Raw genomic sequence first — 27,767 nt, 5'->3', positions numbered from 1 at the left:
GCAGTAACAATGCTGGATCCTTAGTATAGATTTGGTGAAAATAAAGGATTAAAAGAGTGAGGAAAAGTGGGGGAATATTCTTCAACAAAAAAAGGAAAGGGTTGTTGTAGTCAAATTTTCTGTAGAAGTAAGGAGAATAAAGAGGTTTTTGGATTAGATTAAAAATAAAGTCAGGAGTTCCCGTTGTGGCGCAGTGGTTAACGAATCTGACTAGGAACCATGAGGTTGCGGGTTCAATCCCTGCCCTTGCTCAGTGGGTTAAGGATCTGGCGTTGCCGTGAGCTGTGGTGTAGGTTGCAGACGCGGCTCGGATCCTGCGTTGCTGTGGCTCTGGCGTAGGCTGGCGGCTACAGCTCTGATTCGACCTCTAGCCTGGGAACCGCGGGAGCGGCCCAAAGAAATAGCAAAAAAATAAAAAATAAAAAAAATAAAGTCAATTAAAATAAAGAGCATGTTAAGATAATGGCAGAATAGTTGGTATTTCAGACTTTAAAGATTTTGGATGAATATTGTAATGAGAAGAGGAAGGTTATGAGTGGAAATAGTCATTCTTTAATTTTGTTTTTTGAGTGAAAGAATTGAAGATAATTGGTGAATGGAAGAACACACACATCTCTGTGCCACTGTCTTCACTTGTTGATGTCTCCTAAGTATAGTTGTCCCTCTGCATTTATAGGCTTAGCATCCAAGGATTCAACCAACTACAACTGAAAATATTTGTGGGGGGGGGATTACTGAAAATTCCAAAAAGCAAACCTGAATTTCCCATATGCTGGCAACTATTTATATACATCTGCATTCTTTTAAGTATTACTAGAAATCTCGAGATTATTTAAAGGATACCAGGAGAAGTGTGTAGGTTTTATGCAAAGACCACATCATTTTAAATAAGGAAGTTGAGCATTTGACAATTCTTGTACCTGCAGAGGCCCCGGTATGTCACCCTCCTCCTTCACATTCAGCATGTGATCATGGTGGTTCTTGGTATTAATATCTCCTTTGCGGTATTGTCTAAAGTCAGGAAACTTAAGTCCTCCATTTTCGCTTTTCTTTTTCAATATCGTTTTGGCTATTCAGGGTCTCTTATGTTTCCATACAAATTTTAAAATATTCTGTTCTAGTTCTGTGAAGAATGTTTTTGGTAATTTGATAAGGATTGCATTGAATGTGTAGATTGCCTGGGTAGTATAGTCATTTTGTCAATATTGATTCTTCTAGTCCAAAATTTCCATCTATTTGTGTCATCTTTGATTTCTTTCATCAACATTTTATAGTTTTCAGAGTATAGGTCTTTTGTCTCTTTAGCTAGGTTTATTCCAAGATATTTTTTTTTCTTTTTTTTTTTTATTTTCCCACTGTACAGCAAGGGGGTCAGGTTATCCTTACATGTATACATTACAATTACAGTTTTTCCCCCACCCTTTCTTCTGTTGCAACATGAGTATCTAGACAGAGTTCTCAATGCTATTCAGCAGGATATCCTTGTAAATCTATTCTAAGTTGTGTCTGATAAGCCCAAGCTCCTGATCCCTCCCACTCCCTCCCCCTCCCATCAGGCAACCACAAGTCTCTTCTTCAAGTCCATGATTTTCTTTTCTGAGGAGATGACCCTGCAATCCCACTCTTGGGCATCTATCCGGACAAAATTCTACTTAAAAGAGACACATGCACCCGCATGTTCATTGCAGCACTATTCACAATAGCCAGGACATGGAAACAATCCAAATGTCCATCGACAGATGATTGGATTCAGAAGATGTGGTATATATACACAATGGAATACTACTCAGCCATAAAAAAGAATGATATTTTATTCTTTTTGATGTGACCAAAAGTGGGATGATTTCTCTGATTTTTCTTTCTGATCTTTCATTATTAATGTATAGAAATGTAATTGATTTCTATGTATTGATTTCGTACCCTGCAACTTTGCCAAACTCATTGATGAGTTCTTAAAGTTTTCTGATGCTGTCTTTAGGGTCTTCTAAATATAGTATCATGTCATCCGCAAACAGTGATAGTTTTACGTCTTTTCCAATTTGGATTCCTTTTATTTTTTTTTTTTTCTTCTCTGATTGCTGTGGCTAGAACTTCCAAAGCTATGTTGAATAATTGTGGTGAAAGTGGACATCACTGTCTTATTCCTGATCTTAGTGGGAATATTTTCAATTTTTCACCATTGAGAATGATGTTAGATGTGTGTTTTTCGTATGTTTTTATTATATTGAGGTAGATTCCTTCTATCCCCACTATCTGGATGGTTTTTTTTTTTTTTTTTTTAAATCAGAAATAGGTTTTGTGTTTTGTCAAAAGCCGTCTCTGCATGTATTAAGATGATCATGTGGTTTTTATGCTTCATTTTTTTTTTTGGTCTTTTTGGGCCACACCCATTGCACATGAGGTTCCCAGGCTCAGGGTCCAAACAGAACTGTAGCTGCTGGTATACACCAGAGCCAAAGCAACATAGGACCCGAGCCATGTCTGTGACCTACACTACAGTTCATGGCAACGCCAGATCCTTAACTCACTGAGCTAGGCCAGGAATCAAACTTGTGTCCTCATGGATGCTAGTCAGGTTTGCTCACTGCTGAGCCATGGTGGAAACTCCTTTGATTTTTTTTTTTATTCTTCAATTTGTCAATGTGGTGTATCACTTTGATAGATTTGCAAATATCGAAGAATCCTTGCATCCCTGGAATAAGTCCTGCTTGATCATGGTGGATTGATATATATTTGGATTCATTTTGTATCTATATTCATCAGTGATATTGGTCTGTAATTTTATTTTATTTTTTCGTGGTATCCTTGTCTGGTTTTGGTATCAGGGTGATGGTGGTTTCATAGAATAAGCTTGAGAGTATTCCTTCCTTTGCTATTTTTTGAAAGAGTTTCAGAATAATAGGTGTCAACTCTTCTCTGAATGTCTGATAGAATTCACCTGTGTAGCCATTGGGTCCTGGACTTTTGCTTTTTGGAAGGTTTTCATCACATTTTCAATTTCAGTACTTCTGATTGGTATGTTCATACTTTCAATTTCTTCTTGGTTCAGTCTTGATAGGTTGTACCTTTGTAAGAATCTGTCCATTTCTTCTAGGTTGTCCATTTATTGGCATATAGTTGCTTATAATAGTCCCTTATGATCAATTGTATTTCTGTGGAGTCAGTTGTAATTTCTCCTTTTTCATTTATAATTTTATTGATTTGAACCCTCTCCCTTTTTTTCTTGATGAGTCTGGCTAAAGTTTTATCAATTTTGTTGATCTTTTCAAAGAACCACCTTTTGGTTTCATTGTTCTTCTATATTGTTTTCTTTCAAAACAATATGATATTAGCACAAAAACAGAAATATAGATCAATGAAACAGGATAGAAGTCCCAGAATTAAACCCAAGTACATATTGTCAACTAAACTATGACAAAGGAGGACAGAACATACAGTGGAAGAAAGATAGTCTCTTAAATAAATGGTGCTGGGAAAACTGGAAAGTTACATATGAAAGAATGAAAGTAGTACACTATCTAACACCATATACAAAAATAAAGTCAAAATAGACTAAAGACCTAAAGAGAAGCTGGGATACAATAAAACTCCTAGAGGAAACATAGGCAGAAAGCTCTTTGACATAAATATCAGCAACATCTTGTTTGACTCACCTCCTAGAATAATGACACTAAAGACACAAACCATTGGGACCTAATCAAACTCATAAGCTTTTGCACAGGGAATTCCCATCATGGCTCAGTGGTTGACGAACCTGACTAGTATCCATGAAGATGCAGGTTCAATCGCTGGCCTTGAGCAGTAGTTTGAGGATCCAGCATTGCTATGAGCTGTGGTATAGGTTGCAGACACAGCTCAGATTTGGTGTCACTGTGGCTGTGGCATAGGCCAACAGCTACAGGCTACAGATCCAATTCGACCCCTAGCCTGGGAACCTCCATATGCCTCAGGTGTGGCCCTAAAAAGACAAAAGACAAAAAAAAGAGAAAGCTTTTGCACAAAAAAGGAAACCATTAAAAAATTGAAAAGACAATTCACAGAATGGGAGAAAATCTTTGCTGACAATGCAACAGACAAGGGCCTAATCTCCAAAATATATAAACTCATGCAACTCAACAACAAAAAAACAAAGAACACAACTGAAAAATTGGCAGAAGACCTAAATAGACATTTCTCCAAAGAAGGCATACAGATGGCCAACAGGCATGTGAAAAAAATGCTCAATATCACTGATTATTAGAGAAATGCAAATTGAGGTTGTGGAGAAAAATGTACCTTCCTCCTCTGTTGCTGGAATTGTAAATTAGTACAACCACTATGGAGGACTATGGAGGTACCTCAGAAAAGTAAATATAGAGCTACCATATGATACAGCAATTCCACCACTGGGCATATATCTGGACAAAACTTTCATTGAAAAAGATACATGCACCCCTACGTTCATAACAGCACTATTCACAATAGCTAAGATGTGGAAGCAACCTAGATGTCCATCAGCAGATGAATGAATTAAGATGATGTGGTGCATATATACAATGGAATATAACTCAGCCGTTAAAAAGACAAACTAATGCCATTTGCAGCAACATATGGTATCACTTATCTGTGGAACCTAAAATATGGAACAGATGATCCTATCTAAAACAAACAAACAATAACAGAAACAGATCATGGCCAAGGAGAACAGACCTGGGGTTCCCAAAGGCAAAAGGGGAGGGAGTGGGATGGATAGGCATTTTGGGGGTTTTTGTTTTTGGATGCAAACTGTTATATTGGGAATGGATGGGCAATTGGGCCCTTCTGTACAGGTCAGGGAAATGTGTTTGATTGGATCTCGGTTTTCTATAGAACAAAACTTGATGAAACATTGTAAATTAACTATAATTTTAAAAAATCTCCTTTTCCCAAACATCTCCATATTATTTTCACCACCATTTTCCTAAATGCCAAAACTTAAAACTGTGCTCTGACTTTGCTGCAGGTTCCTTCTTAGCCACCATGTTACTAAGTCTCTAAAATCTTTCTCTTCTCCTTCATCATTTACTTCTATATTTGTTATTTTATATAACCAATGCTTTAGTCAAAATCTGTATTGCCTAAAATAATGAAACGTTACCGTAGTATCATAACCAAAAAGCAGCATCACAATCTATTGAGGAGCATAAGCTTAAGACACAAAGACCCTGGAGAGCATCTCATGTCTGACATTTGCATACTAGTGCCTTTAGGGAAGTTATTTAATGTCTCCAAATTTGTTTCCTCATTCGTATAATGAAGAATTAAATAATAATATTTGAGAAGACTAATAATTGTTGCATAGTTAAACAAATGAGAGAGAATGACTATTACTTTTCTTCTTTCTCTTCCCTAATCCATTCTATTTCATCATGCTGTTTTTCTTCAAGAAATTCGATCAAGCCCGTATTTTATAGAGAATAAAATCCAACTTCTTATCCTTTATTCAAAGCTCTTCATAGTTTGGTTATCTAGTTTTATATCCCAGTTAATGTCTCACTCTGTTCGGGTCAATGTGCCCTTCATTTGTCTCTAGAGATGCCATGTTGCTTACTGCAACAGTTCGCATGTTTCTTACTGCAGACTTTTGCACCTTTTATTCCCTGAGGCTTGTCATGGCCTTCTTCATCAAACTGGGCTGTGTAAATTCTTCACCTTAAATTTCATATCGGTAATAAGCCTTCCTTGATGTGCTTATTGGCTCTTGCATGCATTTAATCATCCACATCTCTGCACTGTAAGTTAGTTGTCATCAAGGTCAGTGCATATATTCCCAGCTGAAAAATATACCTTTGTCTCCTTTGTATTTCCCAGAGCATGCAGCACAACAGAGTGTAGAACATTTCAGGCATTTTGGATAGAAAGAAGATGATTTATATCTAAATAATTTTTTTTAACTGAGGTGATACCTTTAAAGCCTTGAGAGTTGCCAAAAAAAAAAAAAATAGTTTGAATAAACACACAAGAAGAGGTATTTTAAAGGACTATGTGAAGTTATTCTTAGCCCTTTTCTTTTATTACCATCCTGCCTCCTCCTCAAGTCTAGAAAAACTTGCTTTAGTTTCTTTTATTTCACATTACCCTCGAATATTTTGGGTTTTGAAGTTTTTTTGTTGTTGTTGTTGTTTTTTGTTTTTTTTTTTTTTTTATTTTTAGGGTGGCATATGGAAGTTCCCAGGCTAGGGGTCAAATCAAAGCTACAGTTGCCAGACTATGCGGAATCTGATCCTCATGTGACCTACACTGTAGCTCATGGCAACATTGTATCCTTAACCCACTGAGCGAGGCTAGGGATGGAACCTGCATCCTTATGAATAATAGTTGGGTTTGGGTTCGTTACCCCTGAGCTACATTGGGAACTCCCCTCAAATTGCTTTGACCACCTTTTTATTTCATCTATCTACCTAGCCAAGAGAAAAAGATGTTCAGTTGTTTCACATGTTGATATTCAAAATCTTTATTTTTAACAGTTTTGTAAATTGCTATTGTTCAACAAAATTCAAAATTTTTAAAACTTTTTTGAACATCCAAATTCCCCATTAGATCTTTATGCCTCAGCTGATTCATTTCTTCTACTTAACCTATAAACTTCTGAGGGAGGTGTGTTAAAAACTTCAACTACGAGTAAGAATTTTTTTATTTCTTCTTTCATTCGGTAAATTTTTGTTTTATATTTTTTAAAACAATATTATTGAGTGGATCAACTCATTTATAATTATGTAATATATTAAATTTTATTTCTATTAAACTGATGTCATCTACTAAGTCTAATTTGCTTCTGTTGGTTACCATTTGCCTTATGTATATCCTCATTTTTATTTTTAATATTTCTGTATTCTTATATTTTATATGTGTCTCCATAGTTGGCTTTTTTCCCCCTTAAACTAAAGATTTTGAAATCCTTAACTTTTAATTGAAGACTATATTTTGTTGCCTTTATTGTAGCTACTGAAATATTTGAATTGAAATATGTGTTTTTAATATTCGTCTTTTTATTTGTCCCACTTGGTCTGTGTTCCTTTTGGTAGCCCTTTGTGTTATTTTTTAAATTATTCTATTTTCTCTTTTATTAGTTTTTTTGTTATACAGTATTTTAATATTATTATTTTAGTAGTTATGCTAGAAGTAGAATATGTCTTTGATCTCAAAAAAAACCTAATTTAAATAAATATTTGTATAATATTCTGTGTAATTTTAGTGCCTTAAAACACTAATACTGGAGTTCCCGTCATGGCACAGCGGAAATGAATCTGACTAGAAACCATGAGATTGTGAGTTGAATCCCTGGCCTTGATCAGTGGGTTAAGGGTCTGGCATTGCCGTGAGCTATGGTGTAAGTCGTAGACGTGGCTCAGATCTGGCATCACTGTGGTTGTGGCATAAGCTGGCAACTGCAGCTCTGACTAGACCCCTAGCCTGGGAACTCTATGTGCAGTGGTTGCAGCCCTCAAAAGGCAAAAGACAAAAAATAAACAAACAAACAAACAAAAAAGTTAATACTTTAATTCCTTCTATTTCTCAGTCATGTCTTAAGTTAATGTGTTTTAATTCTATAGATACATATAATATATTATCATGCCTGCAATATTTGATAAGGTTTACCCAGATATGTACTATTTTCTTTGACCTTTAGACATTCCTACATCTCTGTGCTTCGCTAGGCTAATGCCTAAAAAACTTTGTTTAATATGAGTATACTGTTGATGAATAATTTTGTGTCTCAGTCTTTTTTCCAGAAAATGTCCATTTTCAATTTCAATTTTAAGCATATTTTAATGGGTATAGAATTCTATTATTGCAGCTATTTTTATTTTTCGCACTTTTATTTTCTGGCTTCTATTCTGGTGACATTTTGATTATTGCTTTTTGGGAGTTTATGTGAGTTTCTGTGGCTGGCTTTAACATTTGTATTCTTTGGCTTTTAGTAATTTGATGTGCCTTTGCAAGGAATTTTTTTTTTCATTTCTTCTCCTTTTTTTTAAAAACAGGTAGTTGCATCTGTGGCATCTGGAAGTTCCTGAGCCAGAGGTCAAACCATAGCCACAGCCACTGTAGAAGCAATTCCTTGTAGTTATGTTGTGAGCTCCAAGGTAAGTCCTATTATTTTCTTCTTGTGTTTCAAATCTGTGGCTAGATTTGAAAACATCTGATCTAGTTCTTTAAATATTGTTTCTGCCCATCTCCTCTGTTGTTTACTTCAAAAGTTCCAAATGTCTGTATGTTTATGTTTCACCATATACCATATGTCTCATCATTATTGTTTGTGTTTCTTTTGTTTATTGTCTCCATTTTCATTATGAATATTTTCATCTGATCCATATTTCACTTCATTAATCTTCTCTTCAGCTGTATTGAATCCACTGTTAAGCCACATAATGATATTAAATTTCAATTATTGTATCAAATCTATTGTTTAATTTTTCAATGTGATATTTATTTCTCTGCTGAAATTTTCTGTCCTGCTCTGTAATTTCTTAAACATATTAGTTGCAGTTAGGTTGAAGTCCTTGTGATAGAATTTGTTCCAAAATGATAGAATTGCATTGTTTCCTCAGTCCCCACCCTGCCATAGCAAAGCATTGAAACAGCAGGCATGTTACAGATTTACTAAAGTGAACATACATTTTCAGAGAGAGAGAGAGCAGGTAAAAGAGGGCCTGTCTCCATTTACAATTGTTTTTATATCCATGCTGTAGACCTGAATGGGCAGCTGATTTCTCCCCCAAGGCCCACTAATTTCTTCTGCCCTGGCGCCCTACGCCATGCTACTCCATGCTACACCATGCTACACCATGCGTAAGGACCAGCCAAGTGTTGTTTGATACTTGATCTTCTGATTGGTCTCAGGCAGGATACCTTATGTGCATGGGGAACAGGTTATGCAGAGATGGGCTGAAGAATGAGTGACATTCTATCCCTGGTAGGGAGTGAGCAGGCCAGGTTGCTCAAGATGGGTGAAAGGACATTACAGTGAGACCTGGCTAGAGGCTTTGGGTTTAATCTCCTTGAAGATTACTTGAAGTCTATAACACTTGTGTTGTAATTTTGTATCTATATCTCCTCTGTTTTTATTTATATATTTGGCTTTTTCCTTGTTACTTATTCAGGTCTCTCTCCTGGGAGACCTGGTAATATTTAATTAAATGGAGTAATTTGAAGTTGTAGATTTTATTACCTTCCTGCAAAAAGGGTTTATTTTTGTAGGTAGTTAAAAACTAGGCATTTGACTTCAATCCAATCAAAGATTGGAGCGATTCCAAGGTGAATGTCAGTCACTGGGATTACCAATGGAAGGAAAATCAAAAATTTCCCCCAAACCTCTTCTCATTGAAATATTTGACTTTCAATGTTATCTTCTTAACCCCAGTCCTGCTGCAGATAACTGCATGAGATCTGTCATTCTCAACCACGGCCTTGCGCTCAACTTCTCAGGTTTTGGTCTGCTTTCAAACTTGCGAATGACACTGAAAGGGCAAACTCTCTTACTCTTTACCACCACCACACTTAATACTTCTGACCTCAGATGTCTGAGAGTTTTCCCCAGACTAAACAGTTCTCCAGATCTCTGCGGAGACCAGCTGAGTGTTCTATAATTCAATTAAATTCTGACCCAATCCACTAGGAGGTAGCACCAGATTTCACAAGTTAGGGCTTAGTCCCATGAGACTGCCTCCCTTTAGACATCCAAACCTCAAGTCTAGGTTGTCACTTGTGCTTCTGACCAACCAACTATAAATTGCAGTTTTCTACAACTTCTTTTTGTTTGATGAACTGCTATAGCAGCTTATAGAACTCATGGAAACGGTTTACTTACTATATTACTACTTTATAATAAAACAGTATAACTTAGGAATAGCCAGATGAAAGAAATTCATAGGACAAGGTGTTGGGGAAAGAGGTGTGGAACCTACATGCACTCTCTGTGTGGACCCCAACCCAGAAGATCTCCAGATGCCTTTGGCTAGGATTTTCACAAAGGCTTCATTAAGCAGGCATGATTGATTAAATCATTGGATGTTGGTGATTAAGTTAATCTCCAGTCCCTCTCCCTCCCTGGAGATTGGGGAATGATGTTCCAATGAGTAAAGACATTTATTACTTGGAAGTTATCAGATTTTTGAGGGCTGTGTGCCAGAAAATCAGAGCAGAAACCACAAATATATAAAAAATCAGATTCCCATTGTGGCTCAGCAGTAACAGTGGGTTTGCTCCCTGGCCTTGATCAGTGGGTTAAGGATCAGGCATTGTTGTGAACTGTGGTATAGGTAACAGACATGGCTCATATTCCACATTGCTGTGGCTGTGGCTCTGGCTCTGGCTGTGGCTGTGGCTGACAGCTGTAGCTCCAATTCGACCCCCAGCCTGGGAATTTCCATATGCAATGTGGGCAGCCCTAAAAAAAAAAAAAAAAAAAAAAAACCACAAAATATATAAAAATGTCACGGACTCAAAAGAGGTACAAAATGTCATATTTACTTCTATAGCTTGTTTTTTTTTTTTTTCTGGAATCTTTGGTTTTCATTTATTTGGTTTTTCAAGACCCTTTGAGGTCTTTAAACAGATTTGGTTAGATTTTTCTAGCTTTTCTTAGTCTAATTTTATTTGTCTAATCCAAGAGTTAGAGAGTTCTGGCCTGTGTGCCAAATCTAACTTGCCATTTATTTTGTTAAACAAAATTTGAATGAAACACAACCAAAACTATTTAGTTATGTATTATCTATGGCTAAGGGCAATATAAACTAATGTTTTTGTATTAACTTTATAGGATTTATAATAAAATAAATTGTTTTATAAATAAAAATAAATGTTTGTTACTTTATCAATAAACAGAGGATGTTGCAGCCATCAAGCCATCACCTTACTCACCTTACAGCCGCCTTGATGGTGAGCCCTAAGGGAACTCGGGATAGAAACGGGATGCTTGCCCTCTAGCAGTCAGCTCCAGCAGCTAATCCCCCACCCCCACTCAATGGATGGTGTACCCTGAGGAGATGCATGATGAGAAAGCACAGGATACCAATCCCAAATAGCTGAGGTACTTATTCAAAGGAATTACTTCAATGAGCCCTGACTTTTGCATCTTCCCATACCTATAAAAACTATAAATTCCTCAACCTGAGTAATCTGGTTTTCTTTAGGTCACAGTAATCTTTAGATGTTCCAACCACCTGGTCTTTGCAATACCTCCTCCATATCCTGGCTCCTTCCTTACCTCTTGGGAGCAGTCTCTCCGAGCTATCCTGGAGGCTGCATCCTGGGCTTAAGTTCTCAATTTTGTCTGCCAAATAAAACAGAATTCCTAGCTTTTATGTTGTGTGTGTGTGTGTGTGTGTGTGTGTGTGTGTGTGTGTGTGTGTGTGTGTTTTCCAATCAACAGTTTTTTCTATCTAACTTCTTTCTGAAATAGATTTTAAATAAATTTTAAGGCTCAGTCACAAAGTTTGAACCCAAGTAGAAATGGTGGATGCAGTGGTGGAGGCTGCCATCCAATCCCACCTCGAAATGTAGACTTTAAAAGGAGTTTTTGCTGCAGCCCAATAGGTTCAGGATCCAGTTAGTCTCGGTGGAGGCATTCCTTCAGTCCTGGCCCAGAGCAGTTAAGGGCATTGCCACAGCTATGGCATAGGCTGCAGATGCAGTTCAGATTAGATCCCTGGTCAGGGAAGCAGGTATGGCTGAAAAAGGAAAAAATAAACAAACCAAAAACCCCCAAAAAACTGTAGACTTTAACAGATTTTGCAATCTCAGAGATGCCTCCAATCTTTCATATGCAAAATAGTATATTAATAAATGCCTTGCATTATTAAGATGAACAAATGAGTGTGTATAAAACATTTGACAGTGGTGCTCCATAAAGGTAGCAGGGCTTATTGTTGCTACTTTCTTAGAATAAATTAGTACAGTGCTTGTCATGGTGATTAAAATAAAGGAAGCATCATTTATTTGATTTCTAAATTCTGGCATATTGTATCTCTCAAAATCATTCATATTATTTAAATAGAATGATAAGTACTTCCATCCTTGTATTCTTGCCTTCTCCTAACTCCAAACAAATTATAACTTACCTAGAGAATCTCTTATATTGAGACTTGTTCATTCATTTTGTTCCTTGTTCCTTTTAAATTATTGTGTGGCTTTTAAAGCTGCTTTAGAATTGGGAGTAATTGGCAGTCATGGAGGTAGTTAATTATACCTTTCTTCTGTTAATCACAAGAATACCACTTTAAACAGTGTTTTGAAGATTTTTTTTTTTTCCTTCTGTGTTTCAAGAGTGTATAGTTACTTTTCTGAAACTCTCTGGGGAGAATTGGCTAATGTATTTGTGGGTAGTTGCTAGTAGAAAATACTAGAAGAATAGAAGACTTTAATCGAAGTCTCAGTGGGAGTTTAACCAGAAGAAAAAAAAAAGGTTGAAGTAAAGTATGCAGTGGAATGGACTTAACTATAGCATGAGATGATGTCCCTTGGCTGTTGGCCCAAAGGGGGAACCTCCTGGGGCTGACTGATGGTTATTGGACTCTGGCACACGTTAGGGAAGTTGTGGGGTAACTCCACAATTTCTTAAAATTTCCGACTCTCCTATGTGGGATCACTTGTGATGGTTGTCACTGAAAATTATGAAAATTCCAAAATTTTGTTCACATGTTTATCTTTTAAAAAATGTAAGGTTAGTGATAATGGAATTTATAAGATGTTAACTGAACACAATGCAGGAGGTATCAGAACATGTACCACCTTATTGTGTAAATGGAAAAACACAGCCTTTGTTTGCTTCCGTCCTGCTTAAAAAAAGAAAGAAAAGCATTTGAGGGTTTCCTAAGTTACAGCTGATAAGCTGTAAAAACTATCTTGTTTCTCCAAAATTACCCTTTTATGGAAAAACAACTGATAGCTCAGCTGGTTGTCAGAGTGTTTATGTTCCAGCAGAAGCACTGCTACTTACTCTGTTGTCTTGGGTGAGTCCTTTTTATTTTCTGCATTTCCTTTTACTCATCATACTAAATGATCTCTACTATTTCTAATTATATTATTTGGTGATTGAATTAAAAATACATATTTTCTAGTCTACAATGTCAAGGCTGAGATTAGGTCTAATATAGATATTAAGTACATTTACCAATGTGTCTAACATGCATTCTAATGGGGTTATTTATTCAGCTGGGAAACCTTACAAAGTGCAGTGTTTGAACTAAATTTGATTTGCGTTTCCATGTAGTTGGCACATGTAATTTAGGATGAAGTATATAAATTATAAATAATTCAAGTAAAGAATTTTAAGTAAAGAGTTTCAGTGAAAGCCAATAGCCTTAGTAAAACTATTCCTTTCTTATACCTGCTGTGCCTGGTACTCTTGAAGCTGTAAGCCATGCATTAAAGTGATATCACTATGTGCGACTCAGGATCTACTTTCTTAGGAATCAAGGATCCAAGGATGCCTTTTAAATCATATTTTTTGATAGTTTATTATTATTATTATCATCATCATCCATTATTATTAGTAGCAAGAAATACTCAGGCACCCAAATCATGTTGTAGTATCTTAAAGAATAGAATATTTATTTCAAAAACTGAGATTCCTAAATGGCAGTACCTTATCATGCTTTTATTCTATATGAGAGAGGAAATTAGGGTAAACATCTTAGGTTGAGTTTCTGATTTTTGGCAGAAACATGAAATAGATGTCGTGTAACTTTTCACCTGCGATATTTTGTTAGTGCATTAGTGTGTTACTATTTGAAACCAATAGGATATTGCCAAGATTATTTTATTAAAAAGAAATCTTGAAAAAATAATAACTTGTCTTAGTGTACACGTGACAGTTTTGTATACTTTTTTTCCATTTAATTCTTACATTTTTCTAATGAAGGAGGTAACATTATCTTTATATAAAAAACTGAAGTCCAATCAGGTTCACTATTTTAGTCAAGTACTGCGTTAGTGGCCAAACCTGGATTAAAGCACATGCCAGCTCAGTTCCAAAGCCAGAATATTTCCAATACAGTGGGTACTTTGGCCTCACATGAAATCGCCAGCAGAACTTGTAAAATATCAGTGATTTGCATGTTCAGCACCAGCGAGAATCACCAAAATATACTATTCTTCAAAATTTTTAAAATATTTATTTAAAAACATTTCAAAGATACGGATGTCAATTCTAAGACATAAAACTGTCGATTATGCTATTCCTCATAGCAATACTTTGTTGACAGTATATGTTTATCCAGTAGTTCTCTCTGTGATCAAGACAAAATAAAAATGTGCTATTTTTATTTCTTATATTCCAAATGTCAAGGATGAATGTTTCCAATTCCAGATGCAAAAATTTTAATATTTTTCCCTAGTAGTTTGAAAGCAAAACTAATGCCTAAAAACATAAGTTACTTGTGTACCACTACTCGTTTAAAGATAGGAATTGATTTTCCAGTCCAGGTATAATTTATTTAAAAAAAAGAAAAAAAAAAAACCTGCCTAGTTTACAAGGGATTCTATGCCCGTAACTACTTTGGGACATTCATTTTTGAGATTACTTTTTAAGAGTCAAAGGGTTAATTTAAAATAGCTATGCTATGAATACAGTAAAAATGAGCAACATGTTGTCTATGTACTTCTTTGTTTACTGATAAAATAACATGATGATTTATCATTTTTTTACCAATTTCTAGTTAGATGGCAAGCAATTCAAAATTAGACTCAAGGAGTTCCCACTATGGCACACTGGATTAAGGATCCAGCAGTGTGGTGTAGGTCACATCTGCAGCTTGGATTCAGTCCCTATCATGGGAACTTCCATATACTGTAGGTGTGGCCAAAAAAGAAAAATAAATAGGACTCAGTGTATTGACATAATCTTGTGATTAGTGTGTCTCCTTTAAACTTTCAATCATATTTTAATTTGTAAATGTGTTTACACAGCATAAACATAACATGAATTCATACTGTATACAAAAGGAAAGGGTTTTGTTTTATTCTTTGTAAAGCAATTTTGAGTTAATAGAATTTATTAGCACCATATTGTTTGTACCTTTAAATACTAGTCTATAGTTTACATTAATAATAAAAACATGGAGTTCCCGTCGTGGTGCAACAGCAACGGATCTGACTAGGAACCATGAGGTTGCAGGTTCGATGCCTGGCCTCACTCAGTGGGTTAAGGATCCGATGTTGCCATGGGCTGTGGTGTAGGTCACAGACACGGCTCAGACCTGGTGTTGCTGTGGCTCTGGTGTAGGCTGGGCAGCAATAGCTCTGATTAGACCGCTAGCCTGGGAACCTCCATATGCCGCAGGGCGCAGCCCTAAAAAAAGACAAAAAGACAAAAAAATAATAATAATAACAAAATCATTCTGTGACTTTATGCACTTGGGTGGTTGATGTGCCTAAAGAACTGAAATATTAATTACATTTTAGGCATAAAGTAATATGATTTTAACGAATTTTAGTGCTGTGGCAAAAGGATATTGCCAAGATTATTTTATTAAAAAGAAATCTTGACAAATTCATGTCTATGTTCAGTGTATGTATTTCTTCATTTCTCTTGTTTTTTATTAAATTATTACCCAATTCAATTTGTATTGAATGCCTACAGTATAGTAAGGAAGAAAAACATTATGTGTATGTATGTGGTGTATTTTCTGGGCTTTGGGACATATAACAATGATGGGGGGAGGGTCCTGAGGACTAAAACATACTGAGACTTAATAGGTGAGAGCAGATTATTTCTGACTGGGAGAGGACCATTGTAAAGGCTGTGAGGCAAGGTGTTTAGAAAGTCGTGGTATATTAGCTTCCTATTGCTGCTATGACAAATTACCATAAACTCAGCAGTTTAAAAAATACAAGTTTATTATCTCAAGTTTGGTAGGTAGAAGTCTGGGGTGGGGTTTTATCTGGTTTCTCTTGTTCAGGTCTCATAGGGCAAAAATCATGGTGTCAGCATCTTGGGCTCTTATCGGTAGGTCCTGAGGGTGAGGGGGCAGAAGGAGTGCACTGGTTTCCAGGCTCATTCAGATTGGTGGCAGCATTCATTGCCTTATGAAGGTAGGGCTGAAGTTCTCATTTCTTTGCTGGCTGTTGCCTGAGAGCCTCTTTAAACAAATTAATGCCTCAGGCCATTCCTTGCCTTGTTGCTCCTTTCAGTCCTGCATGGAGTCTTCTCATTGTCACCTCTCTCTGAATTCCCTTTCTGCAACGTCTCCTCTGAATCTTCTTTTCCACCTTCATCTGGGAAAAAGCTCTGCTCTTCAGAGCCCATGTGGTTATATTGGGTCTATCCAGGTAGTTTAAGGTGTTTTCTGTATGTTAAAGTCAACTGATTACAAGCACACCTCATTTAGTGTGCTTAACTTCATTGCACTTCACAGATAGTGTGTTTATTTTGCAAATTAAAGATTTGTGGCAACCTTGCATTGATTATGTCTATTGGCATCATTTTTCCAATGGCATTTGTTCACCTCATGTCTCTGTGTGTCCTAATTCTCAAAATATGTCAAACTTCATTACTATCATATTTGTTATGGCAATTTGTGATCAGTGATCTGTGATGTTATGATTAAAACACACAAATTTCAGATGAAGTTAGCACTTGTAGCAATAAAGCATGTTTTGGGGGGATTTCATGAGACTTTTGTTTTTTAAAAAATTATTATTAAAGTATGGTTGATTTACAGCGTTTCTTCAAGTTCTATTATACAGCAAAGTGACTCAATCACACACTTTTCCCTGTGCTGTACAGTAGGGTCCCATTGCCCATTCATTCACAATGTAACTGTTTACATCCAAAAAAACCCCCCAAATGCCCATCCATCCCACTCCCTCTGCTTTCACCTTTGGGAACCCCAAGTCTGCTCTCCTTGGCCATGATCTATTTCTGTTTTTGATTGATTGTTTTTTTTTTTAGAGAGAATCATCTGTTCCATATTTTAGGTTCCACAAACAAGTGATATCTTATGGTATTTGTCCTTTTTCTTTCTGGCTTACTTCACTTAGTATGAGAGTCTCTAGTTCCATACATGTTGCTGCAAATGGCATTAGTTTGTCTTTTTTTAAGGCTGAGTAATATTCCATTGTATATATGTACCACATCTTCTTAATCCATTCATCTGTTGATGGACATCTAGGTTGCTTCCATGTCTTGGCTATTGTGAATAGTGCTGCTGCTATGAACATAGGGGTGCATGTATCTTTTTCAATGAAAGTTTTGTTCAGATATATGCCCAGCAGTGGAATTGCTGCATCATGTGTTAGCTCTATATTTACTTTTCTGAGGTACCTCCATACTGTTTTCCATAGTGTTTGTACCAATTTACATTCCCACCAACAGTGGAGGAGGGTTCCCTTTTCTCCACACCTTCTCCAGCATTTGTTGTCTGTTAACTTCTTAATTATGGCCATTCTGACTGATGTGAGATGGTAACTATTGTAGTTTTAATTTGCATTTCTCTAATGTTGAGTGTTTTTTCACATGCCTGTTGGCCATCCATATGTCTTCTTTGAAGAATTGTTTATTTAGGTCTTCTGCACATTTTTCAATTTTTTTTTTTTTTAATGTTGAGTTGCTTGAGTTGTTTGTATATTTTAGAGATTAGGCCCTCGTCTGTTACATCCTGGGCAAAGATGTTCTCCCATTCTGTGAATTGTCTTCTCAACTTTTTTATGGTTTCCTTGGCTGTGCAAAAGCTTTTGAGTTTAATTAGGTCCCATTGGTTTATTTGTATCTTTATGGTCATTATTCTAGGAGGTGGATCAAACAAGATGTTGCTATGATTTATGTCAACTAGCATTCTGCCTATGTTTTCCTCTAGGAATTTTTATAGTATCTGGCCTTTATATTTAGGATTAAGGATATGAAGCATTTTTTAATTAAGGTATCTACATTGTTTTTTTAGACATACTATTGCACACTCAACAGACTATAGTGCAAACATAAATTTTACTTGTACTTGGAAAACAAAAAAAAATGTTCCTGTGACTTGCTTTATTTGCAATATTTGCTTTCTTGATGTGGTCTAGAATCAATCCCACAGTATTTCTGAAGGATGGTTGTAGTAATTTTCATTACATCAGCAAAGTCTCTTTTGCCAGGTGATGTCATATTTTCAGACTTGATACCATAACCATAGTTCATGGGACCAATATTTAGCCTACCTTCATGGGGGAATTTCATTGCAGTTGAAGACGTCAAGGAGCTTCATGGCTAGGTAGTTGTTTGGATCATATATTTGGACATTGAAGTCAGCCAAATAATAACAGGGTTATAGTCGAGAGAAAAACTGAGGTCAAATGCAAAAGCCTCTATTAAATGAAGAGCAGTTGCCTGGGGGCTGGCAGTTAACAGACACAAGGCTGGGTAGAGGCTCACAGATTGGAAGGAATACTGCAGACTAGTGGGGGTGATCCTCAGGAAGCCTCACAGGAGTACCCCATCAGGGCCGAAGAAAGAGGTACCTCCAACTGAGCGAACTTAGGGGAATCTGAGTTCAGAGAGGCCAGATGCACTGAGTGGTCTCACAAACAGTTTATGACGTTGAGAAGTTTATTTAAATTGGAACAGACTTTCTAGAGATAAAGCAGAACATTTGGGAGAGAGAGGAGCAATCAGTGGAATGGATCAAGAGAGAGAATATAAATTGCATCATGGGGCTGGGAGTGTTGGAGAAGGATGACAGAAAGTATGGTTGTAGCCACATGGAACTGAATTGACTATAGATTTGCCAAGAAAATTAAAAAAAAATGTATGTCGTAAGCTCTAAGATATGGATACATTTCTTTCTTTCACTTAGTTATCAAGTGATTTGCAAAGGAAGTCCAGGAGCTGAGAACTGCATGGTCTTCCATGGTCGGTGGTAGAGTTGACACTGAGCATTTTAGGGGCTTGGAGGTCCAGAGTGTGTGTGTCTTATGAGAGTCAGTACATCATGATGTTAGGAACACAAATTGTGGCACCAGGGTGTGTGGTTTCCATCTTAGCCTTGTAACCTTGAACAAATTACTTAATCTCTGTACCTCAGTTGCAAAGTGGAAATCGTGATGATAGTGACCCTTTCATTGGATAGTTGTGAAGATTAAATGAATGCTTGGCTCACAGTAAGCATTCATAACTGTTAGCTGTTATTATTTAACGGTCACTTCTGCGATTTTTTACCTGCTTATATAAAATTTAAATATTACAGAACATGCAAGTCAAATAAATGGTTTTTCAGACTAGAAATAGATACTAAAACCTAATCATGTGTGTATGTCATTTTGATTCAGTTGCCCTGCCCAAGAAACATGTTAACCTCAGAGAGGTATGTGTTATTGCTTGTGGGTTCTAGCAAAGCTGCCTCAACACAGTTGATGGGAAAATAGGTTAGCATTTAAGTGATTTTGGCAGATCTAAAGATGCCCATCCGAGTAAAGTAAACTTGCCTAAATGGATTATTTTTTTCTTTAATAAAAAGAGCTGTTGCCTTCTAGAAGTAACGCTCTTGAGAAATGTATTTGCCATTAAAAACAAAGGGGGTCGAATGATTTTCTAGCTATAGTAGTAACCATAAATATTTACTGTCACCTATAGTGAGGCAGAAGAAATACACTGTCACTTCTGTTATTGGAAAACCGTCCGTCTTTTTTCTAGCTCTTGCCTTCAAGCAGCCTCCCATAGGGAATTAACCTTGTACAACTCAATTTGCAGCAGAGTAAGAAGTTTTTAGATAAGGGACTATCTCCTAAAATGCTAGCCTATTGCCATTTGGGATGGCCATATAGTTCAAACCATACAATTGATAATTTGAAACCTTTTAAATGCTAATTTTTATGCCAGGTGAGTTGAATTATGTCATAAAATTCGTTCTAATTTATTATTTTACAAATAAAATATTCTGAATACATTCGAGTCAGATGCTGAACCTGATAAAAAGCAAATAATGGTATAAGGATGTAAAATTAATCATTTATAGAGGATGTGAAAGGAAATATGTTTTCTAATATATCTTGATTAAAATAGTTAATTTCAATAGCCTGAAAAGCTTCAAAGAATATTGATATCATATATTAATTAATTCTTTGGTAATTGTGATTTTGGCAGTTGTTTTTGAGGTAAACTTTTTTCCATTCATAGCTATAAAATTAATACTACCACTTCAGCATATTTTGGTTGGACTGCCTTTTTTTTTTTTTAATTGGTCTATACAAGGCACTTAGTTAACTATTTTATGGGATTAAAAAGTATTCAGTTTATTTTCTGCCTTAGGGTACTAATGCAGCTAGGGAGACAAATCAGCACATACATAACTAGTGTGCAAATTACAGTGTAATAAAGACCATGGGAAATGCAAAGCAGAATAGATTATAAGAAGGGAGGGATTATCAGAAGTTTAACAATCACAACTCTTTTTATAGTCTAGTTAGACAATGAAAATATTAAGTGGAAAAGCTGGGTACAGAATGTTTAATATAATCACAGTAGTAAACTCTAATGAGGCAACTTTTATGAATACACATATACAAATAGAAAATATTAGCGGGAAAAATCTTAAAATATAATGAGTTATGTTTTTAGGCATTCCTCTCTAATAGTCTGTTGACAATGTGTTCTCAAGACAAGGGAGTGAGGGAAGTGAGAGAATGCAGGGAAAGCCACTAAAAGAATGTAATGTTCTCTGGATTTTAGATTCAGCCTGAAATCTTGGAAACAGGAGGAGGCTTTGTTGCATGACCTTTATCTTAGTGGATCCCACCTTGAGGCAAAGGGACAGTGCTTTTGTAATTGCATGTATCTCAGTTCGTGACTTTGGGGAAGGGGACGGTGGTCTACTAGGTGAAGCGGCTTACTGCAGTCAAAGGAAAACTCCAAAGGAATCAACTCTGAACCTTTAGCAGCTAACACTCATTGCAGTTGGACGTAATAAAGGGGTACACACAGACACCAAAACGTTCATTGTACTTTATTGAGCAATCAGGAGTCTAGCCATATTTAATTTCTTCTCTCCCCACTCCCTCTCTCTCTCACACACACACAGTCTCCTTTATCCAAGAAGATGTTACTATCTCTGGGGGCAACAGTCAAGTATATCAATATTTATATACAATGGGTTATGTGCTAAAGTAATATTCTATATTCAACTATTATAAAACAGAGAGGGCTCAACCATTGCCGCCTGCTGCTTATATATTTTTAAAGCGCCTAGAAATTATCATGCTAAGTGAAGTCAGCCATACAATGAGACACCAACATCAAATGCTTTCACTGACATATGGAATCTGAAAAAAGGACAGACTGAACTTCTTTGCAGAGCAAATGCTGACTCACAGATGGTCTCTGGAGGAGATGGTTTGTGGGGTGGGGGGATGTGCTTGGGCTATGGGATGGAAATCCTGTGAAATTAGATTGGTATGTTCATTATACCAAAAAAAAAAAAAAAGAAAGAAAGAAAGAAAAGAAATAAAGCAAGAGAAAAATAAAAAAATAAAGTGCATGCATCAAGAAAGTAGATATGATTTTTTTAAGTTAAAATGTTAAGCCTCATTTCTCTGAAAAATTCAGCTCTATGGCATTGCTTACTTCTATGGAATGCTATATAAACTATGTATGTCCATATACCTTACTCTGTGGTTTGACATGTAAAGTAGCATCTCATTTATCCAGTTGCCACTCATCTCCAAACTTAAACCCATTAAAATATAATGTGGATCATTAGTGCTTAAACACAATAAATGAACTACTGAGAGTCACAATTAAGAACACCAAATGTGCTGGCTGAGGCAATGACCCTACTAGTGAGAAGATATAATTAAAATCTTTTCAAATCCTAGAAGTCCTCTCCATAAAGGTAGCAGAGAAAGAAAACACTTTTATGACTGAATACGCATTAACCAGAATGTGACATAATCACAGGCAACCCATTAAGAGACTGCAAAGACGGAAAACTCAGCCTTGTATATAGCCAAGCAGATACAACCCCTTATGTACATGTTCTCAACACTCACAGCAACTGGTTCTCAAGTAAAGAGAACTGACAGCACCATTTGTCACACAGAGTTCATTCTAATTTTACCTGGTAATTGGCATGGCCATCTGATTAGCTTAAGCAGGGGAGATACAACCTTCTCATATTTTTATGGCAAGAGAGAGTTTTGCAGCTTGGAGCAAGGTGCCCGGAAAGTTGAGCAACCTCCCTCCCCGGGGAACTGGGAGACAAAAGGATGCTACCTCCCTTGATATCTTGGAGGCTAAAGTCTGCATGCATTTCAAAGAGAGGAAAGGTACTTACAAGTTTTCTAAAGCCAGTGCTCTAAGAAACTGGGGGTGGGGGGGAAGGGATTTTTTTTCAAAAGAGAGAATTAATCATCTTATTTTAATTTTTATTTCATTTTACATTACTCACATATGCATACCTTAGTTTACTCTTACTTCAGACATGGTTACAAAGTTTCTAATCGTATGGCAGCTTGCCCATTATCTGGGATGCAGATTTCTTGTTAGATGCAAACGTGCTGACTACAGCATGATGAAGGGACAGCTGTCAAGTTTGACAGCGAGTGAAGAGAGAACACTTATAAAAAGCGCATGGAGAAGGATGAAAAAGAAGAAAGGAGGAGAGGACAGAGTAGGAAGGAGGAAACAGTCAGGAGCCTCTTCTAGTGGGAAGAACAGTCTTGCTAACTTGAGAATCCCTGAGGACATTGTTTTATTACCACACCCAAATTATACTTGACCTTCAAGAATATATATATAGTCACTGAACTGGTTAACACTTTCAACCCCTAGTCAGTCTTGAGACTGCTTTGAGGTCACATTCCTAATATTGTGAAAAATGCCAAGGTCTCCTTCAGATTATTTTCCTTTCCTCACACCCTGTTCAGCAATGTGTGTATTTTCTGTAAAAGAACAATTGGTTTCTTAGAAGTACACAGGGCTTGTGTACAAATGATTGTGTATGTGGATAACTCACCCCCGGGAAGCTTCAGGGGACCCTGACACAGGATGAAAGCAAAGAGCAATTGCTCTAATGCACGTATAAACCAAGTGTGTTTGTCTTACATTTTTATAGCTATTTTTCAGTGAGTTGGTTTAATAAGTGTAGCATATGCTTAACAAATATCGATTCAAAGTCTCTGAAGCCAGACTGCCTGGATTAAAATCCTAGCTCTCCCATGTGTGTAACCTTGAGCAAATTACTTCAACCTCTCCTATCACAGCTTTCTCATTTTAAAATGTGATTATTAATAGTGTTTACCTCATAGGATTGTGATGAGGATTAATTGAGTTTTCAGAGAGAGAGGCTGTCAAAACAAATCAACAAATATAAACTGGTATTTATAAACTATTGCTTGTAGTAAAAGTCTTCAACTTGGAGGAAAATCTGTGCTTTGTATTTAAGGAAAAAAAAAAGAGAGACATAACATTTATTAGAAGAATGTCTAACCAAAACGTATGTTTTTTTATCACGTGTAGAATGTGCTCTCTAAAGATGTGAGACAAATAAGATTGTATATTATTATATACTCAGTAAATGCTTGTTGTACAACTAATTGTAGCCAAGTTGGTTTTGTACCTTCACCAAATATTAGTTTGAAATTATATCAGATTTTTTTATCTTAATCATGTTGGACTCAGTTTTATGATTTCAAATGTCAACGTATATCTTAAAGTCAGGCCAATTTTTTACGTTAATGACGTATTTAAAGACGTTTGTGTTAATCCACATAACCAGATTCATTGAAATCTATATGTTTATGTCCCACATGGTAGCCCATATTTCTGGTCTGAATTAGGAACTGAGAATTGTACAAACTCCATAGAACTCGGGAAAATGGTAAATTTTTAGAAGTATTTTTGGTATTGCAATCTTGGGAAATAAAGGAAAGGGACAAAATGTCAAAATGTGTACAATTTTCAAGTATTGCTTTAAGAAAGCAAAAGTAATTCTCCTCTTGTCCACTACTGCTGGCACTAGACGAATGAAGATAAATTATTCATTTCTTATATTTTTAAATTTTACTGAACTATCAGTGCTAAAAGCTTGGAGAAGGTGCGAAGTAGGCTTTCCTCTCTCTCCTTGATGTCCCAGCATAGGTGTCACTTAGCCTGCAGGCATTACGTCCTTAGTCTGATTTGGCAAATTTGGGGTAGGTAAATCATCTTAGAAATTATATGTGTATATATGCATATGCATAATTATTAATGTTTTCCACATTATATATAAACATACATATAAGCAATATATATAAATGCTATCCAGAGTGGGTTTATAAACAAATCTACTTCACACTTCACATTCTAATAATTCTGTTTATATTGATCTCATCATATATTGTGCCTATGCTAAAAATTACAGACAGTAGACTTAAAAATGTATAAGCAGCTTAAAGGAACCCATTCAGATCTTGAAAAAAAGTATACTTTTAATGTGTAGTATGCTAACATGCACTTTTGACCAAATATAGTACTACATGACTTAGTGAATACCTTTTTTTTCTTTCTTTAGGGAAACAAAAAACAATAGCTTTTTGTTTCTCTAAAACATGCTAGAGACATTTTTCTCCAAGAGATCTGTATTTGTCAGGATAGGCTAGGTTATGTGTCAGTAACAGAGAATCAAAAACTTTCAGTGGTTTAATGTAACAAAAATTCACTTCATGCTTTTGCTACATGGCAGTTTTATAGCCAGAGCTTTGTTTCCTAAACTCATTCAAGGTCCCGGACTATTGAAGATTACACCATATATCCTGCATCTGCAGTTTCTTGGTAACCATGGCAACAAAAGGAAATATATGGTGTGCTCGTGCCTGTTCTGTGCTTTATCCCAGAAGAGGCAGACTTTATTTCAGTTCACAACCCTCCAGCCAGAACTAGTCCCAGTACCCCCCACACCCAAAGGAAATGGTTAGGTGCTAGTAATGCCTACTGACATACAAGGGCTCATTTTGCCTTGGGTATTTATAACAGTTTATGCAAATTTTCAGAACTTGGTGAACATATGGGTGTTACTGCACACATACTCTTTATTAATTCCTAAATAGTGTTAAGTTTGGAATTAATTTTGATTATTAAAATTTGTAAATGTTTTCATTTTTTAATGATTTAACAATAATTTGTAATCTTTTTTTGGGTTATTTTTAAACATCTAATTAAAGTAAGTGACTGCATTACCTAATGGCAGTAATATTACTCTTTGTTAATCCATTTCTTCTACACTTCCCTATACATCATAATCCAGTCACATATCAAAAATATGGTTTGGTTTTCACTAATCTGAGTCATTTAGAATTGTAGTTTTAGAAATCTGACCAGTTGCTTAATAATCTCATTATGAAAAAAACTTGCCATTAACAATTGGAAATTAACAATTTTGCAATGGAAATGGTTTTAAAATATATAAGTTCTGATTAAATTGCTTTGGAACCAATATTTTTTATTCACCAATTATGTGAATTTAAAAATGTTTTCTTCTATAATGATTAATTATGCTTTACATTTAAATTATTAAAAAGAAAATATATATCTTTTTGAATCGAGAAAAGTTATTCATAAAATAGATAATTTGAGGTTTTGCTAAAATTAATAAAAATATAATGTCTCAATAAATTAATGAGATTGTATGTTTGTTAATGGTTTGAAAATGTGTTGTGAGGCATGTTTCTTTGAACGAATGAATAGAGCAAAATAATTACTATCTTCTTTCAGTCTTCTAACACATCTCTAAGCCTTGAGCTGTTATTAGCACTTATACGAAGGATGCTTTCCCATATTCTCAAACCTGTCATGTTGTGTTTTGTTTGTACTCTAGAGGATGCTCCAATTCTGAATGATTCAGTGATTATATTTTGAATGAACAGTTTCATATCATCTCCTAAAATTTAAAATAGAGTCTATAACTGTCAAAATTAGAAAAGTGGTGATCATAGGTACAATTTTGTGTAACAAAGGACTATATGTTGTTTCACTTTATTTTGGGATGTAATCATTTTCTTCAAGAAAATGTGTTGTGTCTGGGAAAGAAGGTTTGAGATATGTTTCTTGTAACTTCATTGAGCTTTCATTTCAATTTCCAAAATCAGATTATAAATATCTCTCTCTTTTCAGGATTAAATGGTATATAACTAGCATAGTGCCTGACATGCTATACCTACTTTAAAAAATAAAAAATTCTATTATTTTTGTCCTTACTGTTTAAACTTGTCTTTGTTCAAGTTTATAAAATCTTAGAACCAGAAGAAATAGTTAAAGTCCTGTGATTTCTTTACAGTTTATATTTTAGATTGTGTTTCTTTATTATTTTTGGTAAATGTATGTTTTCTGGTTTGGAATTTTAGAGTCAAAGAAAAATAGAAAACTATAAAATGGACTGGGCTAGAGTTATTTGTTAATATTTTGGCTTTTATAGGGAGTGGTAGGTAGGTATAGTTGTTCTTAAAATTTGGACATGATTCCATCTACTGGTAACCTATTGTGTAGGGTAGAGTGTTTTCATCTGCAAGTCACAGAAATCCTCCTCTTGCGCCCCCCCAAACAACAACCACAAATGGTGGTCAGAGGTAGGATAGGCTCCAGACATAGAACAATCCGTGGTTGGTCATGATAGCCAGTGCCCAGGTACTTTCCAACAATCGGTTTTGTTACTGGTAATAGCGTCAACCTCAGGCTAATAACAAGGTGACAGTAGCATTTCCAGGCCACACACACCTCCAGACATAGCCGCATTCTAAAGAAAAGAGAAATCTGTGACTCTCTGTCACAGAGATTCTTGAAATTCAGGAAAAGTTCTTCCAGAGATCCCAGTAGATTTATCAGAATTATCCTATTCCTACAAAGAACACTAGGAAGTACAACATAATTGTCACTTATCACAGAATGTAATAGATTTTAGGGTGTCAATCAAATATACCACTCTAGGTCACATTAGCTCTGCAGTGTACAAACACACGTTCTTCCCATGCACAGGCACTTCCAAACATGTCCATGCTTACCTGAAATATAGCTTCTCCAAAGTGAGACAGTATAAAAACTCACAGAGTTCCTAAACCAAATTCAAGTTTAGGATCTTTGTGTTAAATATAGACCTTCGCATCAAATTAGAATGTACCTGTTTAGGGTCCAGTTACAGAGTTTCTCACTGTCTACCTAAGGCCAGCAACTTCTGATAGTGCAGAATACGAAAGACCATAAAAACTCCTTCAAAAAAGGGCTAAGACAAGACATAGTGGTGTTGCTGGAAAATAGTAATGAATAATGGATACTCTCAGTTCTGGTAGTTGACTAAATTCCTTATTTTGCTCATCTGATAGCTCCCTGTACAGGGGTGCAGGAGGGGATGGCAGCGGCAACTGCCTTATTCATATCTACCATGGACATTTGGGGGACAGGCATATGGAAGAATGCCTTGCCCTGGGACTGCAGTTTTCTCCTGTTGAGTGAGTTTGGTGAGCTGAAAGTTGGCCTAATTACAGGAATACACTCTTAGTGAGTAACTTTGGTAATACAGTTTCCTTAAAAATAAGATTCTAATTCATTTGCATTCAGTTGCTGGTCTGGTAACCTAACCAGAGAGCTGGCTCAGCAAATTATTTTTACTGGGAGGTTCATTCTTAGCCATATATCTCAGGGTCTCATCTATTCTCTCCCTTAAGCCTACCATTATCACTCTTTAATGGCCTCTGCCATGGGGAAAATTGAAAAGAATAGCCTGATATGGGAAGACACACTTCTAGTTTGTCCTACTCATTGTCCCCTTTACTAAATGAATAGTACTTAACTGGAGGTGTTTGCCAGG

General features: G+C 36.0%; 1 protein-coding gene and 1 long non-coding RNA gene across 19 annotated transcripts in view; both read left to right on the top strand.

Annotated features, from left to right (window-relative positions):
- The window catches only part of CCSER1 (coiled-coil serine rich protein 1), a 1,212,324-nt gene that overhangs the window by 433,037 nt on the left and 751,520 nt on the right, over positions 1-27,767 (top strand). The window lies entirely within an intron of this gene.
- On the top strand, positions 385-4,131 carry LOC146401066 (uncharacterized). The gene is made up of 2 exons (XR_014813377.1): positions 385-2,552; positions 3,763-4,131. It is a non-coding gene; the product is annotated as an uncharacterized LOC146401066 (long non-coding RNA).

The sequence above is a fragment of the Sus scrofa genome, chromosome 8 (genome assembly GCF_054392235.1).
Source record: "Sus scrofa isolate SSC_HxYL_T2T_F1_AM1 chromosome 8, Sscrofa_HxYL_maternal_Yorkshire_Landrace_v2.0, whole genome shotgun sequence".
Classification (NCBI taxonomy): Eukaryota; Metazoa; Chordata; class Mammalia; order Artiodactyla; family Suidae; genus Sus; species Sus scrofa.
The sequence above is the reverse complement of the archived record's forward strand: the minus strand, read 5'-3'. Positions and strand labels throughout refer to the sequence as shown.